Here is a 24,602-nt window from a genome sequence, read left to right as displayed (position 1 = left end):
ACAGTGGCATTTCCCAAAGCTATCCGACCACAGAGCTCTGTGTGTGTGGGTGTCACTTTTAGAAACATTCCTTGAACTTGATGCCTGGAGCAGTTTGGGAGGTGCTACCTCAGGAAGTGGGTCATTTAACTCAAGACTGGTCCATAGGACCTCCATTATATTATGTGGGAAGGAACACTGAAGAACACAAAAGCCACAAAATGTGGCTGCTCTCTCAAGGTCCCTTGTCCCAGGGATGTCATCCTTAGCTACTGTCTTAGACCCTGCAGGTTGCAAAAACAAAATGCCAGAGGCTGGGTGGCTTATAAATAACAGAAATTCATGTGTCACTGTTCTGGAGTCTGGACAGTCCAGGATGAAGGCACTAACAGGTGCTGTGTCTGGCAACGGCTCACTTCCTGGATGGTTGTCTTTTGCTGTAACTTCACATGGCAAAAGAGGGGAGGATCTCTTTGGTAAGGGTGTTAATTCTGCTCACAAGGGCTCCACACTCCGACTACTTGTTGCTCACATACATGGGTTCACATGAGCGTACCCCTCATACCTTATCCACATTAGTACAAGCTTAGTTGTCTCCAGATAGGGTTCCCTTCCTCCTCTCTGATGTGACACGTGTGTCCCTGTGAAGCCCTGACCCCACTGTCACTGAATTCTCATCATAAATATTCAACAAGGAGGTGCAGCCATCAGCCAGGATGGTGCCGTGAGCTCTAGCACACAGGGGCCCACACACCATCCTCAGGCCTCTGCTGTTCCCATGGACCTTTGTTGAGGCACAGGAGGAGTGGTGGCTGGTTGGGAGCTAAGGAGGGAGGCATGGTTAGTTTGGTGTGGCTTCCACTGTGATGGGTAAGGCAGCACCTTGAGGTGCTGTGTGGTCTGAGAGGGCTTCCAGGAGATGGATCTTGAGCTGGGACAGAGGATGAGCTCCATGTCAGCAGGGAGGGGGCACTGGGGAATAGAGGCCACATGAGGGGCATCAAGAGGCATGACTGTTGCTGGGCATGGTAGCACATACCTGCAATCCAGCTACTTGGGAGGCTAAAGCAGGAGGAATGTGAGTTCGAGGTCAGCATGGGCAACCTGGTAAGACTGTCTCAAAATTAAAAATACAAAGGGCTGGGGATTTAGCTCAGTGGTAGAGTACCTCTGGGTTCAATCCTTAGTACCACATACAGAAGAGGAACAATAGTGCCTGGTGGCCCCCAACACCAGGATCCCCAGAAGTGGGTACGGAGAGAGTGTGGGCAGAGGTGGAAGAAGAAGCAGGAGGGCTAGGGAGTGGCTAATCTGTTCCACTGGCATCTCCTCCTGGCATCCTCAGCAGTGGGCCTGACCCCTGGCCGAAGTCCTACTAGCTGGAAGACTCCTCAGCTAGTACTCACCTCTATCACCCAGGTGGCTGGAGGAATGAAAGAGACCATATGATATTAATGTTGCTGCTCAGTTTTATAAAGTGTCCTGACAAGCTGGTGAGCCAGGCACACTCGGTCTTATTTACGGCTGCTTTTATTTCTCCAACATTGAGATTAATTTGACGATAGCTGTTTATAAGATCCTCTGTCATCAGATAGGGCCATTACCTGGGAGGAGAGGAGGCTGGGTTTAATTTGTGAACAGTGCGCTGGGTCCCTCTGCCCCAGAGTGCATGTGGGAGTCACAGTCATAAATCACTGCGGACACAGCCGCGCTGAGGCCAGGAGCTCCCAGAGCAAGCCGGAGGCCCCAGTGCTCATGTGTGGAGGGGAGAGTCTTGGCAGGGGACTGCTCCGCAGAGCCAGGGATAGGCAGGGAGCACAGTTATCTATGCCAGAAAAGACCTTGGGTCACCTGGCCAGAGGCTTCACCCTCTTGAGTCCACACTATCTAAGAATCATCTGGAAACTTCTTAAACTATAGATTCCTCTGGTCCTACAGGGTCACCACCGCAGCCCCATGTACTCCTGCCTCTGTGGGGCTTGGTCTTTGGAGGCCTGGGAGCAGGGGTGGGATATAAGATAGGCAGGTGAAGTTCAAGTTCTCCCTGTTCCAAAGGCAGACCCTTCTCTGAATGTCTGATCACAAAGGACAGGAGGAAGGGCTGCCAAAGAACAGATAAGGAGTTTGAACCCTTGAGCAAAATGGTAAGGTTTTCAGAGGGTGTCTCCTTCCACTTGCAGAGCTGACCCACCATTGTTATTCCTCTGCTGGCAGCCAGTTCCTTCTTATCTAGCAGGAAAGTGTGCTCTGTGGGTGCCACACTAGGAACTTTGAGACATCATCTCTTTGTCCTCTGATGTTTATTTCTGGTTTGCTTTTTTATTAAGTCCAATTGAAAGATAAGATAACTGAGTTGTCGCAAGAGGTGGCTGTCAGTGACAGGGCCTGGAAACTGAGGCTGGGGTTCAAATCCAACCTTGAGCACCTTCCATGACCCAAGGTGGTATCCCTCCCCTAGGGAGAGGGCCCAGCTATGAATCTGCTACACACAGACATTGCACCTCTCAGCAGACAGTAAAACTACTGGGACAGGGGTCTCCAAGAATGCAGACACCAGCAACCCTGTGAACTGAGGGCCAGGAGCTGTGGAGGGGAGTGTTCTGGTGGGTGGCTGCTCTGTTCCATGTACCTGAGCAGTCTCCCCCTCCAGAAGGGGATGTTTCCCCAGGGACTCTCGAGTAAGTAGCCTTCAGTCTGCAATGGCATCTTCTTCCCCTGGTAGCCTGGCAGGTCTGACACTGCAGCTGGACGGGGGAGATGTTTGTGGGGCAGGAGAGCCTGTTTTGCCCTGATGGTCAGTGGTGTAGGTGGCAATCTAGCCCGTGGCCTATTTTCTACACTACCCGGGGTGGGAAGACAGCCCTATGCCCTCTGCTTCCCAGGTCTTGGCCTTCCTTTTCCCACCATCAGTTCTTCCAGTGTATTTTCATTTGTTCTGTTTGCAATGCTGGATGCAACCCAGGGCCTCGACCAAGCTAGGCAAGTCCTCTGCCGCTGTGCAACTGTGCCAGCCCCACTTTCACAGCCTTTGCAGGGTGGTGCTGGAGACATCTAAGAAGCTGGTAGGCAAACCATCCCCAGTTTCCTCTCCTTAGGTGCCTTGAGGCCCTTCCAGAAGGCTCCTCCAATGGCTTCAGCTAGTCAAAGCCCATTAAATGGGAAGGAAGTCAGTATGGACTTCATCCAGACTCTATCCTAGAATCTCCACTTCTATAAATATGCCCTCCATTGCATGTGATGTTTTGGCCACACATCACCCTTTTACTGAGCTTAACTCACATGGACCAGAACTCCCAAATCTGGTAACACCTGCCATGGAGACTCTTACATCCTAGTGGAGTAGAATAGGCTTATTAGGTAGGATGTAAGTTTGGCTCTAGTAGCAGAAGCTGGAAACAGGTGGCTTAAAGGGATATCAATTTTCTCAGAACAGCCTAAAGTCAGTGGTCCTGAGCAGGTGTGGAAGGCAGGACTTGGTGTTAGGGAATCAGGTGCCTCTTCTTTTGTTGCTCCACTTTCTTTTTTTTAAAAAAAATGAAAGTTTTATTTTTACCTTTACTTATTCCTTCTCTAATTCCCTTCTTTATGTAGAATCCAAGTTTCTGACCTATATCATTTTTGCTTTCTGAAACAGTTCTTTAAACATTTTTTGCAAGACAGTTCTACTGGCAACAAATGCTCTCAGGTTTTGTCTCAGAAAGTCTGTATTTTTCCTTCACAAAAAAAGATAATTTTACAGGATAAAAAATTGTATTTTTTTTTAGTTTTGTTATTTCTCTCATTGTTGCTCCACTTTCACTAGAATGCATAGCCCAAGATGGTTCACCCCAAGCTCACTTCCCAATCAGTAGGATTGAAGAAGGGAGAAGGTGAGAAAGGCATAGCATCCCTCTTACGTCCCATTGGCCAGAAAGAGTCACATGACCATACTTAGCTGCAAAGGAGGGTGGGAAGTGTGGTCTTTATTCTGAAATGCCCTATGACCAACTAAATTTGGAGATTTCATTACCATAGAGGAGAGAACAAACATCAGATGACAATGCATTGCCTCTGCCTTAGTTGCTTCTTAGGACTTATACATCAGGCCTTATATTGCTCCTGGTTCAGGATGGTCCTGTATTCACCCATCTTTGTTCAGTAGCAGCTCAGGGCATAGTGTATGGTAGACTTTCACTTAAAGCTTTATTTCCTTGGGCAAAGTATTTAATCTCTTGGTGCCTCAGTTTTCTCATCTGAGAGATGGGAATGTGAATGTGACCTCACCCTTGGGTTGCTGGAGAGATTTGGTGAGAGCTCATAGAAAGTATCTGGTACAGTGTCTGGATTCTGGGCCAGGTTCTGGGTGAGAATGAGGGTCTGTAACCTCCTGAGAGGGTTGTTGTGAGTTGAATGAGACCCATGTCACTCTTAGCACAGGTGCCTGGCAAGCTGAAGGCACTCTATGACTGCCAGCTTGCTCACTGCCCCACTGCCCCACTGCTGTTGGTAAGGGACATAGCCTAAAACCCCCAAATCCCATCCTTCTACAGATGGAAGCAAGGAGGAGGGAGGGCTCTGTGAGTCACAGTGGGAGTGACAGAGACAGATGACAGTGGCTGGCACGTGGAGGACCAGGAATCTGGCTGCTTAGGCAGGGCTGTATCCTGCCCCCAAGCCCCTTCCCCAGTCCTCCTTTCTGAAGGAGTGAGATGGCTCTGGAAGCAATAACCAAAAATATAGTCCATGGTAAGAGCCCTGAGGCTGGTGTCCTGAGCAGGGGCTCTAGGAAGGGAATCTAGGCCTGCTGGGTAATCCTGTTTCCCGTTCATCATGGCCCAGCTCTGTTTTTAGCCTAGACTAGACCCCAGAGTTGTTTGGCCCATCACCGCCTCCTCATTTGACAGGGCTGGAAAGGGACTTTGCCATGGTCACTCAGCAGAAGTGAAGACCCAGTTCCCCACATCTCCTGAACCAGGAGGGCAGAAGCCACAAGACTGACCCTGCCAGGGGCCGGGGATTTAGCTCAGTGGTTTCGCTGCCTGCTGCAGAACCACAAGGACCTGAGTTCAATCCCCGGTACCAAAAAAAAAAAAAAGAAAAAACTGACCCTGCCTCCCACTTCGACTCTTCCTTTTGCCTTCGATTATGAGATACTGTTTCTTGCCACACTGTGGTCACTGAGTCCAGAGAAGGCCATGTGCATTGTCAGATGCACCAGTAGTGGAGGGCGACTTCCTCCTGAGGGACGCAGCTGTGACGGGGCAGCAGCTTTGCATGGTCGGGGCTGGGGGCCTGGGCTCAGATACCAGCCAGCTCCATGGCTCACTGGTGTGCACTCAAGGGCAAGTGTGGGCAATTCGGATACAGCTCCTAGGGTGAGGGTGGGCATTCGGATACAGGTCTTTGAACTGTCAGGGACTATTTAGACACCCAGGTGTAACCACGAGGCTCCTCATTCACCTAGGACAGGCTGGGGGGATGTGAGCCCAAGGTCTGTAGTGCCAAGCTCAGCAGTGCTGTTGATGAGAGAGAGTTCTTCTCAGTCTGAGGCACAAATGGACAGAGAGACTACAAGAGACTTGGGGCTTGGTTAGAATATCTCCAGTGTTCCTCCCTGATGCTTTTCAAAGAACATGCCACTCCTGTCAGCTGTGGCATTGGTACCATTCTAAGATGCACACACGTCCACATGTCCACATGTCATAATCTTTGAAACTGGAATGTGCCTTATAAACGACAATGTGTCTTAGTTTAATTGCCTCCTAAAAATCTTTTAGTGGTTCATAAAGTGATAATGCACCATGCAATTGATGGCCGCTTAGGGTTGAAGCCATTTGGTATCCTTTTTTTTTATGGGCTCCATATACAAAGCTTTGGGAATCACAAATAAATCTTTGGAATCTTCAAAGGCAAATGTCAAGTGCCAAGTTTGTGACTTGTAAGACCTCGCTTACTTTCTCACCAGGGATATCTTCCTCTGTCTTGTTTCTGACATTTTTAACCTGACCCAAGGATCTGGGGTGAACACATTGGAGTGCGTGGAAGTCCACTGAATTGGGAGACCAGAATCCTAAAGTCCCTTTGATGAGGACCAGCTTTGGTTTCCTTTCTTAGGAACTTGGGCTCCTCACTGGTCCAAGGATGAGGGTTTTGTTTCTGCTTCTCTCTCTAGCCCCTAGTGAAGGTCACAGGAGATACTTGCTGTCTAAAAAGGAGTGGGAAGGAAAAAAATGCCCAGAGTTAGTATTCTAGGAAAACACTAACTTCCTCAATCTTCCTTGTGCTCCCAAACCAGCTGTATGAGCCCCTTCCTGTGCCTCTCTGTGGACCACCAATCTCCTGGACACCCAGGTGGTCATCAGGAATCCTGGTTCCTCCTTTTGCTCCTCCAGCAGCCACTTTCTCCAAGTAGCCTGGGATGTCCTTTATCAGGGCCCCTGCTATCCTCTGGGTTCCGAACCTGCCTGAACTCCTGGCTTTCTCTCCATCTTTCCCTCTCGTTGCCCCTTGAGACCTTTCCTAAACCCAGCTCTGCACACATGATCCAAAGCCTTGTGTGACTCACTGCACCTACATATCCACTCTGACCCCACCACACTAAACGCGTGACCACCACAGACAATGATGGCAATGACAGTGACGATGACAAAGATGTGGAAGGGCTCTGGTGGGTGGAGCATGGCCTGGTGATGGAGCTGCTGTGCCAGACATCAGTCTGGTCCTTGGCAGGATCTCAAGGCCCTCGGCCCTAGGCCAGGATGAGCTTAGCTCAATGTGGCCCTTGCTCCAAATTTCTCCCTTATTCTCTCTGGTATTAATTACTCAAATATTTATTGTGGCCCTCCTCTGTGCTAGGAACTATACAAAAGTTGAAAAGGAAATTGCCTTATTGTTCTTCACTCACTCACTCACCCACTCACTCTGCAGATGTTCTAGAAATGTTCTAGGTGTTGGGAAGCCAGCAATGAAAGCTCCTGACATTATGGAGCTTACATTCTAGTGCAGAAGGAGGACAGCAAGCAAGTAGGTGGGTCAGTAGGCAGCAGACCAGCAGTGACATGTACAAACATGCAGAATGGCACAGGGTGAGGTGGGTGATGCTGGTGAGGAGAGTAGGGAGGGTGTGCATGCTTATGTCTCACACTTAGAAAGAGGCCTGTGCTTCCTGTGATGTCTGCCACACGAAGGTTAAGGCAGTGAGAGAGGGAGCCCAGCAGATCCAGGGGTTGAGTCTTGCCTTTCTTGTCGTGAGCTTGGTGTGTTGTGGACACTTCAGAGTACAGTACACTTACGCTTTCCATGACTGTTGGTTCTGCATCCACAGACTCAACCAACCTTGGATAGAAAAGATGTGAAAACAAAAAACAGGTGTGTACTGAACATGTACAGACTTTTTTCCTTGTCATTGTTCCCGAAACAATGCAGTCTAGCAACGACTTACACAGCCTTTACATTGTAGTAAGTGTTACAAGTCATCTAGAGAGGGTCTGAAGTACACAGGGGACGTGGATAGGTTATATGCAGACACTGTGCCATTGTAAACAAGGACTTGAGCATTCTCAGATTTTGGAATCTTTGGGAGATCCTGGAACACAACCTCCAGAGGACTCTGAGGGAGGACTGTGCTCATTGTAAACACAAGCCAGGGAGGATTCGAGCTTCTTCTAGGCCTCCAGGAGCTTAGCCCAACACACAGGCTGCTGAAGGCTGAGAGGGCACCCAAGCCTCGGCACCTGCCCAAGGCTCCCTACTCCTAGCTCTTCTCCCCACCTTTGCCATGTGCTTCTCATGCTGTCTCCTCTCCTTCCCATGACTTCCCACCTCGGGTCTAAACCTCAATTATATCTAGTTATGGTGCAGGTGACAGTGGCTCCACACTTGGGAGAAACCTAGACTCCAGAGGATACAGAGATGTTCTCCAAGCCAGAAGGATCCCTGGGGAAGGCAGAAGCCAGTGCCCTGAGCTGCCACGCTGGACTCAGGTTGAGGACAACCAGCTGTGTCTAACTCTCCTGGTGGGCATTAGGTTAACCTCGAAGCTTGCTGAAATCCACATTTCAGGTCCCACCCCAGGCCCACATCTCAGAGGTAGCAATCTGTGTTGTTACATATTTAAATTTTAAATATGTACTCAGTGTCTTGTCTTTGAAGAAAGAAATACCCATAGGAAAGACATAAGATGTATGGAAGACTCATCACTGAAGAGTTTCTTTCTGCTCCTCTCACCTCGGCCCCAAGCTCTTCCCCAGAGGTAACAGGGACATGACTCATTTATTAAGTATACAGTACTGTGCTAGACACGGCATATTTTGTGGTGAACAGAGTCCCATAGCCCCTGCCCTCATGGAGCTTACAGTCTTGGCAAGGGGGCAGAGTGAACAGATGCTTCATAGATAGACAAGTCCACAGGGAAGACTGATTTTGGCGGGCTGTGCTGGAGGAGGTGGTGATGCATTGGATGAACTTCCTTTCCAGAATCCTGACTTCCTTTCCAGAATCCTGGGTGGCTGTGCAGGAACCTCGAGGGTTTCAGGGTGCCCAGTGAAACTACTGGCCCACCTCACTGAGGGGCACAGGGCTTGATGCCTAGGGCACAGAGAGGAGCATGATCCCTTCTGATGTTTGGGAGACTCCGTCCAGCTAGGGAGACAGGACATCCATGATGAGAATTGTGTTCCTTTGTTGTGTCTGCTGCAGTTAAACCCCACCATGGTGTGGCTCAACACAGCGGAAATATATCACCTCCCAGTTCCAGACAGGAGGATAAAACCAAAGTGTCAACAGGACTGGCTCATTAAGAAGGCAGCAGAGAAGACCCCTTTCTTGTCCCCTCAATTTTCTGATGATTGCCAGTAATCCTTGGAGTCCCTTGGCCTGTAGACACTTCCACAGGGTCCCTAGCTCTGTTATCAAAGGGTGTTTTCTTTGTGTGTCTCAGGATTTACACATAGCCTAACAATGACACTTGTCAGCATGACCTTCTTGATTACACCAGCAATGGCTCTATTTCAAAATAAGCTCACCTCTACAAGGTCTGGGATTAGGATGTCAATGTTATGTTTTTTGGGTGACACAACTCAATCTATGACCAGGACAAGTCTTGCAGGCCCAGAGGAGGATGCGGTCCCTGCAGTCTAGGGCAGCAGGCACAGGCTCCAGGACAGGGTGGCCTCCGTGGTTTGGGAGAGTTCAAGACATGAGTAGGAGGATACTAGAAGAGGGTGAGCATGACAGAGAGGGTGAGCATGGCAGTAGCAGCAGGCTCCCAGAACTTGGCAGAGTCATTTTCTAGAGTTGTGTGTCCAGTGAAACAAGGCTACACACTTAGGAAGCCAGCCACACATCTCCTGGGTCACACATTTGCTCCTCCCTGAACAGAGTGTTGGTTCTGGGGTTCTCAACCTTCCTCTGTGTCCTTCCCCAACTCCTGACAGATCTGGCCTTCAGGGACAGCAGCAGTAGAGGAAGAGAGGAGTGACTGTCACCTGGACCTGTGGGATGAGCTAGCATGTTTTGCTCAAGCCTAGGGCCTCTTGCCCTTGATGACATGCCCCAAACACCCAGGACTTTTGCTTTCTCTCCTTCTTGTCTTCACACTGACCAGCTCCTCTTCCCATGCCTTTCCTTCTCATTATCTCAGGAGAAGCCATGGTCATGTGACATATGATTTGTTTATCACTATATTCCTGGTGTCTGGAGAAGGGCCTGTTGAGTGCAGGCTTGCAAGAACCTGCTTTGCTTTAAAGACCGCAGTGAGATGAGAGCAATAAGTAGGAGTCACTTTCAGCCCCCTGTTTTGTTCCTGCACAGCCCTAGACTCCACCTCTTTACACCACTGTGGGTCAAGAGACCTGGGCCTAAGCTCTGGTACTGAACTTGGGCAGGTCCCTTTCTCTTTCCTAGGTCTCCATTGTCCTCCCTAAGGTGGAGGCAGTGAGAGCCACGTGCTTCCCAGGGCTTACATGAGAGGACAGACCAATAGCCTTGAGATGCTAGAATTGTGCAGTTCAATGTGACAATCTGAGTTCCCTCCCAGGGAAATGGGGCACAATGTCAGGCCCAGGGATTCAGGAAGGACAAGGCAGGCTGCTCCTTGCCCGCAGAGGTCATGGTTAGTCTGCTGGGAAGAGCAGATCTTATGGAAGAAGTTTACAAATGATGAACTCTACAAAGGGGGAATTCAGGTAGCTCTGGAAGGGTGTAGCTGGGACTTCAGCTGGTTTGGAGTCAGTAAGGCCTTCCGAAGTGGTGACATGTGAAGGGAGATATCGCTGATGAAGAGGCATTAGCCAGGCTGAGGGTGGGCAGAGGGAGTAGCATTTTGGAGGCTGGAACTCCTGGCTTGTCTCACCTTTGTCTGAAAATAGAGAGCAGACTAGTGCCTGAAGCAATGGGGATGCGAGAACTGAGAGACTAGATGGACTCCATGTCCATTGTGTTAGCTAGCATTCAATTTGGGTTAAAGTCTACAGTTTAGTCCTCTCACCTACATGGGAAGAAGTCTGGAGGTAGCATTTCAGGGACAGTGTGGTGTCCCATGATCACAAGGACCAAGACGCCTTCTATTTACTTCTACTTATTACTCTGTCATTCATGGCTTCAATTCCAGAAGTCACTCATGGCCCAAGATGCTAAAGCTCCAGCTCTTGTTTGTGCATTCCTGCAAATTCAAGGGAGAAAGGGATGGGGATGTCTCTTGAAATTAAGGCACTTTCTAGAAATTACATGTGCCATTTCCCCCTAAATCCTGATGGGCAGATGTTAGTCACATGGTCACACTTAGCTGCAAAGGAAACAGGGAATGTATTTGTCCATGTTGGCAACTAAGAATGGGGATTCTGTTACTATGGAAAGAAGTATATTTGGGGTCAATTCAAGGCCTCTACTATGATAAGCTATTTAGTATTTTAATGAACGAGGCATGTTCTAGTCCAGATGAATATCCCTTGATAGGTCCTCAGTATCCCTTGAGGCCCTCACAAGTCCATGTGGGGACTTCCAAACAGAGCTGTCTTCCTTTCTAGTATGGTTCACTGAGGGGCTTTCCTTCTTTGGCGTTCTCCTCTGAGAATCCTGAGGGCACTGGGCGGGTGTGTGTGTGTGTGTGTTCCTTCCCTTCTGCTACTAGGATGAGAGCAGAGGTGGTGATGTGTTTGTGGCCAGCCATGGAGGAACCTAGAATATGGTCTCCACCGGGATTAAATTGGAGGTCAGACTGGAAAAGCAGTCTTCTGCTTTGGTGGATGAACCTGGGAACCTAGGGTTCCTAAGGAAAATGCAATTAAAATTCCAAATCCTTCATTTACAAACAAGCCCTGGAGTCTTGGGTTGGTTGTGTCCTTTTCTCAAAGACATTTCCATGGCAACTCCTGCTCTCTAGCCTGTCCTCCCTCTCCCTTTTCTCTTTTCTTCTCTTTTGGGGCCAAAGTATCAGGCAGTACGAGAAAAGGTCCTGACATAGGAAAGTTTTCAGAGTGTCCCTGGGGATAGGAGACCAAGAGCTGTGTGAGAGCCCTACCTACCCAGACTGCCTTCACCACCTGTGGGCCACAGGAGACGGGCCCATCTGCCCTTGGTCCAGGAGATGGGCTACAGAATTCCACCTGGGAGAGCCCCAGGGGTAGCCCAGGGCCCACTCTGAGGGGTGGCCAGGCTGTCCAGCCTTGGGGTGCTCTACCTACTCTCTGGGATTCTGGTACTACAGAGTTGTGGAGGAGGGGGGGCCCGGGGCAGGGCTTCATTCCTACAGAAGGCAATTTTCCTTTTGTTCTCCAAGTGGCCTTCTATAAAACATTGCATTTCAAGGGAGTTCTCTGCAACCAGGAAAATTGTCAGCCTCCAGTTAACCTCTCAGTGACCAGCGGCTGGACCAGGTGGGATATGGGCTGGGAAGAGGAGGGTGATCTGCCCCAGGTCTCTCCACTGTTTGGCAACAGAGCTTGGGTGAGCATGAATACATATTTCTGATGCACTTCTGCACTCCATCACTTTTGGTCCAGTCAATGCAGGATCTAGCTTTGTGAAGTCCTTGGGGTAACTGGGGTGCTCCAAACTGGGATGGGAATATGAAGAGAAAAGATAAGGCGTCAACCTAGTTCTCCAAAGTGAAATTTTAACTCAGTTTCTGTAGACTTTCTCTTCTGAAAATGAAGAAAAACCAACATAAATTAGTTATATTTATGATGATATATAAATCATCACCTGTGTATGTACATGCATATGTAGGTTGTGTATATTCATATTAATGTGTGCCTGGGAATTGTAGCAACATGATACATACCCGAAAAGAGGCAGAGAGTGTGCACAGTGACAAGCAAGGCTTCCTCTTCTGTGCCTGGACATCCAGTCATCCTCCACAGTTTCTTCTGGACCTTTCCAAAGACGGTCGTGGTCATCCTATTCTTGTCCTTTTCATCCACATTAACGTTGTTCCCAGTGTTGTCGGTAAAGACACAGACTACGGAAGGAATGAAGCAAGCTGACTGCCACAGATGAGCCTGCCCCCCTCAGGTGCTAAGGTACCTGGGCTGCCCCTGCCCCAGGTCCTAGCACAGATGCTGGAGGCCTTAGTTACTTCTGTCTTTGATGTCTGTGTGTTTCCTGAGTGACAGAATTTCTGACCCTCCCCAGACCTTAGACATCTGCACTAGAAAATGAGAGGGTTGGTGATATGCTTTTGAAGATCCCTGTTAGCTCAAATCTCTACAATCCTATTATCTACTTCATGCCCCATTTCCCCACTTAAAGAAATTAAGAAATAGAGCAGCATTGAAGATAACAGCTCATTTACGTCCCTGAAGGATTTCAAAGGCATTTCTAGATAGCAAGCAAAATGGAACTTGAGTTTGACTATGGTTGTCTTCTTAAAGGCACCCCTCCTAGCCCCAGCCCCATTCATGTGGGAGTGTCATGGGGAGGTCCCAGGCTCTGGGGTTGGGGGTAAATCCAAGGCGACAAGCAGGTCGGGACTATAGCTTCCCTCTCTAAAGCCAGTCTTTTCTCTAGCAAGTCATGAGCTGGGTCCAGCAGGCTCTTGGGATGGGTTCTTGGTGAGTCTGGCTTTCCATTTAGGATTTTAAGAGAAAGCTGGTCTCTACCTGAATTTCTTAGGCCAGAGCTACTGCCTTAGAGCCAGTTAGATGACTCTTCAGGGTGCCTCTAAGGGGAATAACATACTTTGCACAAGAGACTTGGCTTAGTGGAGTGAGTTGGGGCACAGTGTGTAGGGATGCCTTGCAGGCCCCAAGGGGCTAGGCCCATTCATTAGCAAAGCTGAGGATTCCGCTTAGACCTCCTCTTTGTGGCTTTAGGGTTGTCTGCTCTTGGAAACCCTGAAGGGCACCATAGAGGTTACTCAGATGGATAGGGCCCTGGCCAAGCCCCTCTTCTTTAGACTAAGGAGAACCTCAAAGCTTGTTATTTACAGACAGGGTATCTCAGCCGTGCCCAGTGACCTTTGGGAGCCTGCTTCAGGAAACTAAAGAGTGACCTGCAAGATTCATACCAAGTTCAACTGTCCTTCAGTAAACAAGTTCAAAGTGCTCTAGCAGGTTTTCTTTTCCACAGTCCCCTCTGGTCATTTCTCTAAAGTATAGCAACACAATATCCTAGAGCCAAGAGGACCCTTAGAGATATGTTTACTTCCATTTTGCAGATATGGAAACTGAATGTCAAAGGAAAGGAAGATTCATAGGACAAGATAGTAGCAAAGCCAGATCCCAGGGCTCCTAGGTGGAGTCTAGAGAGATCTTTCCACATCTGCAAGAAGAATGCAGAGTAGAAGACAGGGCAGCCTCTCCTGCCCCTAAGTGGGAATTCTCCAGGGTGTGCATTCTGTCTCATTTGCTCATTTCTGTTTCCCCAGTGCCTGGCCCAGTAACTACTTGTGGGCTGAGGGGATGGCAGTTACAACCCTGTCTAAAGCAATGTTATGTGAATAAATGTGATTTTGCTGTGCTGTCAGCCAAGAACCTCCTTCCTTCTCTAATCTTTGAAGCTGCTGGAGGAGCTTGCCTTCCTCTGTAGCCTGAATGTAAATGCCCCTAAGGCAAGGAACATCTCTCCTTGGCTTAGGTCTCCTTGGCCTTTCTGAGCAGAACTGAAGCAGTCACACGAAACAGTGGACTGCCTGCATGTGAGTCCCACACTCTGTTCATAAACCTGTTTTCTGAGAACAAAAGCTTTTTGAGGATCTTCTTGGCCTCCTCAACGCCCTCCCCGCCCTGTGCCTTTCTACTCTAGCCAAGTTTGCTTGGGCCAAAAATCCACAATAGTTTACAGCATTAAACAGTACAGGTTTGGATGTGATATAACAAAGGTTGAAATGAACAGCTCCAGAGACGATCACACACTCTAAAGCAACTAGAGAAGGGGCTCCTTTTGTGGGGTTCCCCAGAGCACCTTTCGTGATGCCTGTCTCACACATAGGTACGGGTGTCCCCTTACATAAGTAAGGTGTCCGCTTGGGCTTGTGACTTCAGGCTGCCACCCTGACCCCTAATTATAAGATTCTCCCCTCCATTTTCTTCTTGATGCCTAGATTTTAGGATTGGTTTGCCATTGGGTTTTGTTTTCTTCAGAGGCAGCCACAGGGAAGGCTGGTGGCCCCATGGTGTCTCCTTTGGTGACTTTACAGGGTCATTTGGGTCAGCTCCGCCCTTAGGGCCTCCTCTGACAGTTTGTGCTCACAGCCTGCTCGGAGGTGGCCCTTTTGGAGGATCACATGGTTCCTGTAAGCATGGAAACACTAGGAAAATCAGTTCAATAAGTTCTTCCAAGTCTCTTTTTTTCTGTGCTTGAGGCCCAAGGCCTCAGCAGGTGGCTGACTGATGGGCCAGGTTTCCGAGAACTTCAGGGTGGATAAAGAGCTCTGGCCCATGATTAAAGACAGCTGAGTCCTCTGGTTGAGGATAGGCCCCTCTCAGACTTTCTGAGGCCTTCTTCTCCCTCTGTGATGGTGGGGATCTCTGGGATTCCTTTTGCTTCTGATGCCCTCTCATATCTGGTTCTGATATTCCTGCTTTACCGCCTTCCCTGCATCTCCTGCCACTCCCTCTCTAGGTAGCTTCTTGCCTTCTTGTTAGAGGAGGGGAGTGGAGTTTCCTTGGGAGCTAGGTCTGGGTTGGAGAGGAGGCAGTGTGAATGGCAGGTGGCTCCATGCAGGCCTTGAGGCTCACATGTGGCCTCTTCAGAGACTCAAGTTCCCTGTCAGTGCTGCCCACTCATTCTTGGGTATGAGTCACACACCCAGGGGTTCTGATTTGGAGATGACCAATGTCTATCTCTAGAAGGAGACTTTTCTATACTAAGTGAGTAGAGATACTTATTTTGTCTCAAGAATGCTGGCTCTCCATACATATGGAAGCCTCCGAGTTTGAGATCTTGTTGGGTACTTTTTCATTTTATGACCTTAGGACATCTAACTTTATTTCTGGAGTCCCACATCCGGTTTTTGTTTTGTTTTGTTTTTATTTGCAGTACTGAGGATTGAGCCCAGAATCTTCATACTGAGCTACATTTTCATCTCTTTCTATGTTTTATTTTGAGACAGGCTCTAAGTTGCTAAGTTGCCCAGGCTGGGTTCAAACTTGTGATCCTCTTGCCTCTGCCTCCAAGAGTGTTGGGATTACAAGTGTGCACCACCACACCCATTTGGGTTCCATGTCTTTATTGAATAACACAAGCTCCAACTGTGGGGCTAGATTTACCTAGCACTATGGGATGTGGGCAGGGATTGGAATGACCACAGGAGAGTTGTGAACCTGGGGATTGGCCCTGAAGGAAGTCACAGTTGTTTGTGAAGGATAGCTCACATCTTGTGAGCAAGTAATGGAGCCTAATTAAGAGAGCTCTGTGACATGTGCAAAGCAGGGAGAAACAAATGGGAACAATGGACATTGTCTCTTCTCCCTTGGTCCCCAGCCCAGCCCAGCCCAGCCCCAAGAGGACTTCCTGTTTTTCCTGAACAGCTCCCTCAGATGCTGAAGTTCATCTCTTGATGAGCCCAGAGAACTTGGCCAAGGGTCAGGAGAGTCACTCACTGGGCTTCTTGTGTTCTCACTGGATGGAACAGTAGTGTAGAGTGGGGAACTTCTTCAGAGGACTGTGGTTATTCAATGCAGTAGTCAGAGATAAGAACAGTAGGATTCTGGAAAGTTTCTAACCTGGGAGAAAGGCATTTCTTTCTGAGACAGACTGGGCATAACTCTCCCTTGAAATCTTTCTCTACCCTTCTTGGTACTGAGATTAGGTGAGTTCATTTTTTATCACTCACGCATTTATTTACTTAGCACACATATATGGGCTGGCCATCATAAGTCAGGGAAGCAAGAGTAAACAAAACTGTCTCAGAGAGAGATCTAAGTTGAGTAAAAAGGCCCCCTATGTCCTGCTGGAAAGAAAATGCTTTCTAGCACTGGCTTAGGGCCCAGCCCTCCCATTGGGCTTCTGGGATTCACACCAAGAGGAAATGCATCATATACTTAATTTACAAGAAAAGGGAAATAAATCACCAAGCAAAACAACACTATGAACCTTACAAAGCAAACACAACAGGAAGACACTGAGGCTAAGTGGATGAAAGGCCCCTGCTAGGCTGCCTGTCTGCTGGGGGATGTGGGATTTCTCCTTACAGTTGTAGAGTTTGGGGAGTTTCCCTGGAGCCTTATGGGATATTTAGCTTCTCATTCAACCAGTTCAATCCTGCTTTCTCTCCCATTCCTGGCTGTCATACCTGGCTCTCCAGATGTTGGGTAAACAAGAAGATCCCTGAGGTTTCCATCTGGCTTAAAATTCAATAATTCAGAGATTTCTAGGAGTCTGGGACTGGAGCTCAAATTGGGAGGATTGTGTTAATGTTAAGCATGAGTGATAGGGAACAATTTGTCTAGAGTAGTGATGTGGAAAGGCAGCAGGCTCTTGCTTAGCAGAGAAGTGGCTCTGGGTCTGTTCATCAGTGCCAAAGCCTTCGCTCACTTTCTGTGAAGAAGGGTAGAGTTGGTTACTGAAGGGCAGAGGAGTCTCATAATCAGATAGTTTCAATGAAAAGGTAGACCTGAGTCTGAGTTCTAAAACCCACCTTGGTTAAAATTTTTGAGAAAGTTCTGTTTTTATGACGTTCGGCACCATACTCTACCAAACTGGTCTTGGCTTCTCACCAGCAATCTGTGACCTTGAACTACAGTCAAGACCATACCCAGACCTCTGGATATCAGGTTAGAGGTATGGTTCTCAAGCCTTCTTGGACACTGGAATCTATACAGTGCTTTGAATAAGTCAGATTGCTGGGTTCCACTCCTTGATATTCAGTACAGCTGGGCTGGGGTGGGGCAGGGATTTGTACTTTAACCATCCTCTACATAGTTCTGTTTTCCAGTGAAGGATGAGAACCACTTCCTAAGGTCAATGACTCTCCATGTGTGATCTCCTAGGTAGCACCCTCACCTGGGGACTTTCCTGGGCCTCTCCCAGAGCTATTGAATTAGAATCCCTTGGTGCACTTGAGAATCCATATGGTTAATTCTGATGCACAGTAATAGTGGAAAACCAGGGCTCTAGAGCTCATCTGCTTCTTTGGACAACTTCCATGAGCCCTTTTGCTGAAGCAAAGAAGTCCTTCCCAGGCTAAGTTTATTGGAAAACCACTAAGTGGGTCATTCTCAGACATAAGTTGGGCCTGCCTGCCTACATCTATCTGTTGGCTGAGAATGGATTAGGGTATGCCTGCAGAGAGAATAAAATACGTTAGATGAAGCACACACTCTTCCTCCCTCTGCCTTCCTTCCTACCCCTCCTTTCTCCCCACATTACCATCTTAAACACTCAGGGCCTTTGGGTAGGAAACTAGCATTTCCAGGACAAGCCCTGGTCATGGGATCCAGGAGCAGGAAGCACCCCATGAGTGTCTCCAACTTCCGGTGGGCAGAGATATTGAGTTACCTTGGTCAAAGTGTGGCCTGGGCTTTGTCCCTGGCTTCTTGGGCCATGTAAGAGAGACTGGCTGGACTTCATCCTAAGGTGGTTGAATTCTGTTCTCTTCAGTGCAACTCTGTGGAGTTGTGTCTTGTTCAGTTGTATAGTGAGTCATGAGGAAGTTACTTTGTGCCAGGCCTGGCTGTGAATAAAGAAGGGAGACAGCGAGTGTGTACTGTCTACTGTGAGGTTTGAGATCATACCCTGGGGTGGGAATATCTACTCTCAAACCCCAGCTTTGCCATTCACTAGTTATGTGACCTTGAGCAAGTTGTTTGACCTCTTTGACCCTCAACGCCCTCATGTTTAAAATGAGATGATGATAACATAGGGATGTTGGGAGAACTTAGAGGAGTTAATACATGTAGAGTTTAGAATAGCACATGACACATAGTAATGCTAAACTATCATCATTTCTATATTCCAGGCACTGTGGTACCTACTTGTTTTTTTTTTAATATCATTTAATCATGTGATTTAGTGTTATACTGAGTGAGATACCTACGGTCTAGAGAAATGAAGCTATCTGACCAAGTTCACCCAACTGAGTGGCAGAATAGGGTTTGAATCCAGGCTTCTGTGACCTGAAAGTCTACTCCCTTCAATGTGGATACCGTTTGGGAAATAAGAAATCTGTCATTGTATCAAGAAGGAAGGTGTGGGGCCAGAGATGTAGCTCAGTGGCTCTGCTCCTGCCTGGGAAGTTCAAGGTCCTGAGTTCAATCCCTGGTACAAAAAAAAGAAGAAGGAGAAGGAGAAGAAGAAGGAGAAGGAGAAGGAGAAGGAGAAGGAGAAGAAGCAGCAGCAAGGTGTGGATGTTCATACCCTTGAGCCACCTGGGGAGTATTCAAGATGGCAGCATCCCCATGGGGTGGGGCTGAGGCAGGGACAAACTTTGCAAGGACTTGGTGGAAGAGCAGGAAAATAAAGCTGAGAAAAGGGGGAGGTAGAAGCCTGGTGTGTGTGTGTGTGTGTGTGTGTGTGTGTTTGTGTGTGTGTGTGTTTACACATATGCTAGGAGAAGACAGGACTGGGAGAAAGCAGTGTACAGTGTAGGAAGAAGGGGGTCAGACAGGACAGCTTCCAGGAAATGGTTGAGGGTCAGGGGAGGTGACAGAGGCCTCAGAATCCCTCCACTGGACAGTGAGGTGTTGTTCCCCTCCCTCACCCCGATACACAATTTAGCCAGATGATTTGGGCCTGGGAACACCTCCTTTGTGAGATGGGGTTGGTTTTCTAGGCCACCTCACTTTGTTCTGTCCAGCTTTTCTTCCAGGTTCCAGTGGATAAAGTAAAACTTCACATGCACATCCTATGAGGCTAGGGAGATTTTGTTTAATTTCTCTTCCTAAATCTTTGTGTCAAGGTGTGGCCCAGGCTCCCTTGGGCCCATCTACTACAAATTAACACCAAGAACCCATTCCTGAGAGAGCTCCTGGCCCTCTACCCATCCCTCTGACCCCAGACTTGGAGATGATTCTGAAAGGGCCTTTGGAGACAGGAGTTTCTGATAGGACTCCCTCAAGAGGAAGAAGCTAAAAAAAGGCCTTGCCACTCCTCTTCCCCCAGAGCATCTTTCCAGGGTCATCTACTCATTGGGATTCCCACTTTCTGCCCTGCTCTGACAGAAGGAAGAAATCAAACAACTAGCATTTGTGAGGACTTTCAATGCAGCATATTTGTCTTGTGCTAAGGGGTTCACATCTTGTCCTTATCCTCATGGTGAAGGGTAGGGAGACAGTATTATTTCCATTTTACAGACAGGAAAATTTACCTGGACACAGTGGCACACACACCTGCAGTCCCAGCTACTTGGGAGGCTGATGAAGGAGGATTTCAAGCTCAGGGCCAACCTGAGCAACTTAGTGAGACCTTTTCTCAAAAAAAAAAAAAAAAAAATGCTGGGATGTAGCTCAGTGGTAGAGAGCTTGTTTAGTATGTGCAAGGCCCTGGGTTCTATCCAGGTATTAAGAAAGGAAGGAAAGAAGTAATGATGGGAGAGAGAGAGAGAGGGAGGGAAAGAGATGGAGCAAGAAAAGAAAGAAAGAAAGAAAGAAAGAAAGAAAGAAAGAAAGAAAGAAAGAAAGAAAGAAAGAGAAAAGAAAGTGGAGGCCTCAAAATAATTTTTCTGTTCTTGGTTTAGGGAAAAAAAATCATGTTTAGACTCAAGATTGGAGGATGTGCCTGGCCCTTCTCCATCTCTGATCCTTGACAGTCAAGTGTGGCTGAGGACTCTGCCCCATGCCAAGTGCTAAGAGGATCTAGGACCAGGATATGATGTCATCTCTGTCATTCTCTCAGGCCACCCTCTTGGTGGCAAAACTCAATGGACAATTGTGATGTGACAGGATCACACCTGGCAGCAGGACATCCCAGAGAGCAATGGGAGGACAAGGCCCATGAGCTGTTGGAGCGTAGGGAGCAAAAGTTCAGTGGGGGACTTTGGGAGACTAATGGGAATTGGATACAAGAAAGGGGCACATTCTGGGGAGGTGGGGTCAGGAAGACAGGAATGAACCTAGCACGTCCCTGGCCAGCAAGGGGGCCCATTGCAGGGAGGACCATGGGATTCAGCACAGGGGGCAGGGTGGCACAGGCTGGGCCAGGAAGGGGGACCTGACAATGAAACTCCATCTGAAGGATAACTCAGACCCATGCTTAGTCCTCAGTGCTCTCTAGTTAAGGGAGCAGTTACAGAAGATACAATATTTTGGAAAGATTTACAACAAAAAGAGGGTTTTGGACAAATAGGTTCTTTATGATGGTTAGATGATGTCAAGGGCATCAGCCCCCATCTGGCATCTCATTCCCAGCAGGCAGCAGCTAGTGACTAGAGACTGCTGGTAGGTCCTCAAAAGCTGGAGTGTGGCACTCCTGGTCCTCACACAGGGCCCTTCAGGGAGTGCTGATCAGGGCAGCAGGGTGGAGAAAGCATGGCTGGGATACGGGTGCTGAGATGTGCTGCCACTGCCCCTGCTTGCTGTGCATCTTTAGACAAAGCCACCCCAGTCCTTCGATGGTGCCACCCTTGCTCAGCTAGGAGCCCTAAGCCTGCCACCACACCCCCAGAGGTCCCCACGGGACCCCGTGCAATAGTGCACAGGGAAGCCTGGAAAAGGTACTTTGTGACATCAAGGGCACTCTTGTTATCTCCATCTTCCCTGTGTGGGGCCACTATTAGACACCCTCCAAGCTCATCCCTCATGCGTCACTCTAACTGATTGCCAACCTGGAAGAGTCACCATATGGAGAACCAAGCCCACGTTACCACACTAGCATGCAGTTGTCTGGATTCCAAGCCCAGGTCGGGCGTTAGTAGACTGGCTTGAGGGGTTTCAGGGCGGGGGGTCTCCTCTTGGGACTTGGAGGTGGGTAGCAGAGGGAAGGAGCTGAACTTTGTCCTACTTGGGCTGCAGGAACAAAAATTTTCTGTTGCCTCTGGGTGAGCTATTTTACCAGCACTGTTACACCCCGTGTATTTTGAAAGGCCCAAATCCACATTTCTCTCATTCTGACTGTACTGCAGCGCTATTATGTAAAGGCTGTGTGGTGTCCAAGAAGCCACTGGGGGCACAGGAGAAAGGAGCTTTCTCATCGAAGCACCTTCTACTCTCCCTTTGTTTTCCACAGCCTCCTAATTGGCACTACCATCATGCCTGGTGACTGAGGGGACCCTGCTGCTTGGAAACCTGGAGCTGCGTGTGTGTATGTGGGGTAGAAGGATAATGCAAAGGGTGGGAGAAACTCTCTGCAGGTGACAAGAGGGTCCCCTCAGTCTTCTCATTCCACACACCAAGGTGAGGAGAAGAGCCTCTGCCCCATGCATGTCCCCCTCCTCAGAACTCCCAGGAGGGTGTCTTCTCCATCAGGAGCCTCCAGCAGGTTCCAGGGCCTAGAGTTTGACACTATTACTGGGAATGATAACAGTGCACGTCTCCAGAGCTTGGAGTTCTTGCTAAGGTTCCACTGGGGTCGTTCACCCTGAGAGTTACGGGGAAGGGAGCTGATGTGCCAGGGAAAGTGAGGGTAAGAGCAGGATCAAGGGATTGGGCTAGAGTAGCGCAGTGACTAGTGGGTTCTCTTCAGGCCTCTTGAGCCACAGCGCCGTCCAGAGGCCTGGGGAAGAAGCACTGGCCTAGCTGGGTGCATCCCAGAGTGGTCACTGTGACGGACGCTTCTCTGGCTGGGGATGACCCCTTGAAAGGGATCTAGTGATGAGAGAGCCAGTGTCCGGACAAGGAGGGCCCCTGCTGACTCAGGATGAGTGGCTCCATGGGCTCTATGGACAGCACAACACCAAGATGACACTTGAGTGACCCTGTATGGGCCTTCCCAGGACTGACCCACATAAGTATCTCCGAGGGAACAGGGAAGTTTTTTATCTGCATCACACATGTCGGGAAGCAGAGTTCAGTGTGTCTCTGTGCCCAAGGGAGCAGAGAGGGGACTCACTGGGCCTCAGCCCTGCCCAGTGCCCCTGAGCCCCCTGGCAGCTGCCTGCTTTCCCAGAAGCAGATGGACGGTGACTCCCACAAAGGGGCTGTGTGGTGCGCGTGCTGCGGTTCCCATGGCAAACCTAGGTCTTGTGTGTTTCTAATTACTCCTGGTGTTCTTTTCTTCCTGCTGTGTGAGTGCAGCCAGGCTGTCCCCCACTTCCCCTCCCACCAAGAGTCCCCAAATGGAGCCCTTCTCACAAACAAGGACACTGGGCCTAGGCAACTAATACGGGTCACCAAAAGACTGGGGCAGCCAGCTGACTTATTCTGCGAAAATAGTTTTATCATAGTAAGATATATTTTATATATATATATATATATTTTTTTTTTCTTTTTTCTTTTTTTTTTTGGACCAGGGATTGAACTCAGGATCTTATACTTACAAGGCAGGCGGTGGAACCACTGAGCTAAATTCCTGGCTCAATTTTTGTATGTTTTTAATCTTTTTTTCCAGTATTTGAGATTGAACCCAGGGCCTTCCTTCTAAGCTCCATTCCTAGGCTGTTCTTTTTCCTTTTCCTTTTCCCTTTTTTCTTTTTATTTTGAGACAGGGTCTGGATAAGTCACCAAGTTGCCTAGGCTGGGCTCAAACTTGCAATCTTCCCCCTTCAGGCTCCCAGAGTGTTGGGATTACAGGTGTCCACCACCAGGTCCAGCTCGATTTTAATCATTTTTAAGTGCCACAATTCAGTGGCATTTCTGGGGATGGTGGTACACACCTGTAATCCCAGCACTTGGGAGGCTAAGGCAGGAGGAATCCTGCAAGTTCAAGGCCAGCCTGGACTACATGGTGAGTTCAAGGCCAGCCTAAACCACATAGTGAGACCCTGTCTCAAAAACTAACAACAACAAAAACAATTCAGTGGGATTGAGTACATTCACAATGCTGTGCCACCTTCTCTACCGTCCATCTCTAGAACTCTTTTCATCATCCCAAACTGAAACTTCCCACCCAATAAACACTTAACTACTCATGCCTTTCTCCCTAGCCCCTGATAACTTTTGTTCTACTTTCCATCTTTATCAATTTGACCCCTCTAAGTGCCTCATGTACATGGAATCATACAGGACTATTCCCTTTTTGTCCGGTTTATTTCATTGCTGGGCACTGGTAACTTCTTGAGTATCCAACTTCCAGTACCTGAGATTCTGGGGCTCTGAGGCCAGCCTACATCCTGAGATGGACACTTGTGAGGGGCCAGCAGCCAAGGGTGGAGAGAGGATGGAAAGCAAGAGCTCCCCTGGGGAGGCCAGGTGTCCTTCCTCAGGGACCCAGCACCTTCTCCCCAGCCCGCCATCTCTGGTGTTGGAAACCCCAGAACCAGCCCCATGGTGGAGATGGAAGGAAAGGGATGAAGGAAGACTGCACAGGGGGTAAACCCAGCCCACTCAGTTCCTTCCTCCTTCTGAAACAGATCTGTAATAGAGAACAGTTTTGATTCTTGAGAAGAAACACGTGCCTTATATCCTTGGCCGTGTGTTGCAGTGTGGAGAAGCCTTGGTCATGGTGGTCTTCAGAGGCTCAGTTTCCCCATCTGTAAAACGAGGACAATGCTATCACTGCCTGCCACTCCAAACAAGTAAAGGTAGCAAAGCCATTCTGAAGTGAGGCAGGATTGCTGTTACCACCAGCCAGGCTTAGAAAGAAGGCACCTGGGCCAAAGCTCGGTCCTCATCTAGGGGATGCCTCCATGCTGTACTTTCTATGATCTCTTTGGAGCTCTCCTGTTTGGGGCTCAGCCCCAGGAAACACCTCTTCTCCATCCTGACCTGCTGCCTGCAGGCACAGAGCTGCATCTGTGCAATCAGATGGCTACCCTGGCCTAATCTCCCAAAGGAGTCAGCTGCATCAGTGTATGGATGCTACTGAGGTCTTCTTAGCTCCAGAGAGGCCTCCTGGAGGGAAGCAACCCATCTTTTAAGACTCTCGGGAGCAACCCCCCAACAGTGGGCTTACAGGTGCCACCACGAGAAGTTCTTGGAATTCTGGAGTTCTCTTGCTTTCTGGCCCAGAGTCCAGCCAGGCACCAGCAGTGCCTCCCTCCCTCAGTCTCAGGGGCAAGGCTGTCTTTGGGCTCTGCAGCAGCCCTGAGGGCAACTGTGTGGCTGGTATGGGCTCTCCTTGGGCTGCATCCACCCTGACATCCTTCAGAAGTAGGGCTGGTTTTGGGGACTCAT

General features: G+C 48.9%; 1 protein-coding gene and 1 long non-coding RNA gene across 3 annotated transcripts in view; one reads left to right on the top strand and one right to left on the bottom strand.

The window, feature by feature from the left end:
- Ark2c (arkadia (RNF111) C-terminal like ring finger ubiquitin ligase 2C) overlaps positions 1–24,602 on the top strand; it is a 106,295-nt gene that overhangs the window by 14,038 nt on the left and 67,655 nt on the right. The window lies entirely within an intron of this gene.
- On the bottom strand, positions 12,261–19,821 carry LOC110344016 (uncharacterized). Its single transcript, XR_002386285.2, has 4 exons — positions 19,703–19,821; positions 17,896–18,070; positions 16,691–16,935; positions 12,261–12,415 (listed from the first exon to the last, which is right to left on the bottom strand). It is a non-coding gene; the product is annotated as an uncharacterized LOC110344016 (long non-coding RNA).

The sequence above is a fragment of the Heterocephalus glaber genome, unplaced genomic scaffold (genome assembly GCF_053883595.1).
Source record: "Heterocephalus glaber isolate CG9 unplaced genomic scaffold, H.glaber_assembly_v1.0 deba00000331, whole genome shotgun sequence".
NCBI lineage: Eukaryota > Metazoa > Chordata > Mammalia > Rodentia > Bathyergidae > Heterocephalus > Heterocephalus glaber.
The sequence above is the reverse complement of the archived record's forward strand: the minus strand, read 5'-3'. Positions and strand labels throughout refer to the sequence as shown.